Raw genomic sequence first — 3,907 nt, 5'->3', positions numbered from 1 at the left:
AAAACTCAAGTATATACAATACAACCAATAATACCTATTATTTAATTTTCAATATCTACATCAAAGAAAGAAGATATGGAAGTTGAAGAGATTATACATGGAATGCAAGATCTTAAAGTTAAATTGATAAGATTTGAAGAAAAGACTTCTATAAACAATTTAAAGGCTATTTCTAAATAAAGATATATACAAAGGTATATTTGGTATAATAATATTTTTCATACTAGGAATGATTGTAAAGAATTTAATGATATAATGCAATAAAGAGTTATTTTTTAGAATGATGGAAAGGTAGCATTAAAAGATATAAGAAACCTCCTTCAAATTAATTTTAACAAGGTAGGTATGAAAGCATTAATTCAAGACTATTTAATAATACATAGAATAGCAACATAAAAAAGTGCAAATTATGGTGATAAGTTAGGATATGGTTAGAGTTGAAGATGACCTTGATAGAAATATAGAGATAAGTGGATACTAAACTTCTGCCATTTTTATAATGCAAAAAAAAAAAAAAAAAAAAAAATCATAAAACATTATTAAAAACTACAACAACAATATGTGATGCAATATGTTGAGAAGATCTTGTAGAGGCTCTTTTAATTCATGCATATAGTACTAAGAATCAATATGAATCATTGGTGGAAGAAAAGAGATCAATTTTTTTTTATGATATAAAAAAAAAGAAATACTTCTAAGAAGCAAACTTAAAGAGACAAGGCTCGTGAGACAGCTTTACAAAAATTTATTACAAATGATACTTCAATGAAATTGGAAAAATAAATAAATAAAGGAAAAAAAGATAAAAGTAAATCAATAGCTTATAAACTATACTTTCATATTGAAGCAACAATATATTTAAAAGGAGTGTTGAAAGAATGTATACTTAATGCTAAAATAGAGTTTATGTTAAAAGAGATTTTAGGAATTGCAAAGAATAAGTTTTATAATGTTATTATTGATAGTATTAAAAAATAATAATAATTAATAGTTGAAGCTAGAGTGAGTCATTTTATTGATGCAAAGACAATCAAGAACAAAGAAAAGATTGATAATGGTTACAAGCAATCAATAAGTGAAAGGAATAGTTATAATCAATGAATTCATTTTGAAGATTATAGTGACAAAGAAATAGAAGCTTCAAGCCATTATACTCAAAAGTATTAAGCAAAAGTAACTATAGAAGTATTGGTGAAGGTATAAGATATAGAAGAACCAGTTCTTGCTTTAATTGAGCACAATTTCAAAATAAATCTTATATCTAAGCATCATTATAAGAAGCAAAAATTTCCAATTGATATAGAGCATGGATAGAAAATACAAGCAATTAATAATATACAAGGTGAATTATATGGAGTTTGTTTAGATATTAAAATCCAAATTAGAGATGTTATAAGAGAGCAATATTTTTTTGTTTAAGATACAAAATTTTATCTAATGATTTTAGAAAAATCATATACTATGATAAGAAACAAAAATACTTGATGATGATTCAACTTTTGCATAGAAATGTAGTTAAGATAGAAAAAAAGCAGTATAATTTCTAACTATACCTTTTTATTTCAAACAAAATTGAAATAGGTTGAAGGAGAAACCATTGCCAAGAATTGTGGAAGAATTTGTAGAATTTGGAGAAATATCACTATAAAGTGGGATTATAGAGATATAAAAGAGGAGGCACTTTTGTAAAATATAAGTATCTTTGATGCAAGTTTTATTAGCATTTTTGAAAATAGAAGTATTATACATAAAAAAATTGAAGATTTAAAAACATAATAATAATAATAATAATAATAATAATAATAATATATAATATATAATATTAAAAAAATTATATAAGTTAAGGACATTAAAAGATTATTAAAGGATTTTAGGTGTTTATAAAGAAAATAGATTGGAAGATTCTTTGAAATTAATCACATCTATTGGATTAAAAAATAATGATAAGATTATAGAAATTCATTTAAGAGGGGCTTATTCTATACTTGAATCTTTTCAAGTACCAAAAGTTATTATAGAAATAAAATATAAAATAATAAACAAGAAAGTAAAACTTGTTGCGGAACATTTACCAAGAGATTTTATACAACAAATAGAAAAGGCATCAAAAGAAGAGAGTTTTAAAAATTCAAAGAATATTGGAAATTAATTTATAAAAGGGACTTTTTAAGAATAGAAGATTGGATGTGATGGTTCTTTATTACCAGTGAAAATTAAATATTTTTAAAAAATGCTTGCAAAACGTAATAAATCATTTGCTTTTGGACCTCATGAAATAGGATGTGTAGATCTTAATGTTATTTCTCCTAGTAATGATTATCTTCTTAGTACTACATATGCTTTAGAACTTAAAATTAATTTTTATGTTAAAGGCATATTTACTTAAATTTATGGAATTATTCAAAGAAAAGATGTAAATGAAGATTTTGGAGCCTTTTTTTGCTCCATATTCTAGTTGTTGGTTTACAAAGCCTAAGAAAAATAGATTATTATATTTTATTTAAGATATGCAGCTAGTGAATGTAGTAACTATTAAAAATGCAAGTATAAATTCTTTAATAGATGAGTTTATCAAAACATTTGTAAGAAAGATAATTTACTCAATGCATGATTAATATTTGGACTATAATCAATTTCAACTTGCATATGGAAATAGAGATCTAATAATAATAAAAATACCACTTGGATTGTTTAAAATATATATTCTTCTATAAGATGCTACAAATTCAATTATACATATGATCAATGGAATAAACAAGATATTGATAGATTTCATTTGTGAAAAAACTATACCTTTTTTAAATGATGTTTCTATCAAAAGATGTAAAGAAGGAAAGATAAAATAAAATAAATAAGACTTTAGTTGAAAATAGATGTTGCAAGTATATTATTGATCATATATAAGATTGTGAAAAGATTTTAACTTGACTTGAAAAAATTCATCTTATACTTTTGGAAGCAACATCTATATTTGGAATATAAGAAGTTATCATTGGAAGACATTTGTATGGATTTTGTAGGAGTAAATTGGATCTGAGCAAATTTGGTGTAATTGAAATGATGAAAGGTACACGATACTCCTTAATAGAATATGTAGATTTTTAAAGGCTTGTATATTTTATTATATATGGATTCTTTATTATGCTTATATAATGGATCCATTGTATGAATTATTATATAAGGATTGTTGATTTGAATGGAAAAGAAAGTATACTAAAGCAATGCAAAAGCTAAAAGTGTTATTTTTGACACTTCAAATTTTAAGAAGAGTTGATTATGAATGTAATAGATAATTAATACTCAATATAGATAATAGTCCTATTACTATTGGATGGACTATGGATTGAAATGATTCAAGTAAAAACAAATTTGCAGTTTGATTTAGAGCTAAAGTTTTAAGTATTTGTCAATATGCATATTCACAAGGCAAAAGAGAAGTATATGGGTTGTTTCATCTATGAAAGCCAAAAAATATTATTTCATTGGTACAATTATAGTAATTGAAAGAGATTGCTTCTGATTGCTTAAAATGATTAATAATTATTTAATATTAGATATTATAATGATAAGATGGATTACTTATATTAAATCATTAAATCTAAAATTTAAATATATTATTAGAAAGAATAATTTAGTAGTGGACATGTTGGCTTAAACATGATATGAAAGAAAAGACAAAATGGTTGAAGACATTAATAATGTAGGATCAAAATTCTATTTAGTATCAAATCTTAGTAAAGAAGATAAGTTATGTTTTGAAGAGCTTTATGAAGGAGAATTTGTGGATATTGGTCTATAAAAAAATTTAAACAAATAAGAAAAAAAAAAACATATGCATTTCTGCTTCAAAAAATATTTTTATGAAGCAACCAAAAAAAGAGATTGAAATACCAAAATAAGTGATAGA

The sequence above is a fragment of the Physcomitrium patens genome, chromosome 26, assembly GCF_059467195.1.
Source record: "Physcomitrium patens ecotype Gransden chromosome 26, ASM5946719v1, whole genome shotgun sequence".
NCBI classification, from domain to species: domain Eukaryota; kingdom Viridiplantae; phylum Streptophyta; class Bryopsida; order Funariales; family Funariaceae; genus Physcomitrium; species Physcomitrium patens.
This window is presented reverse-complemented; position numbering follows the sequence as displayed.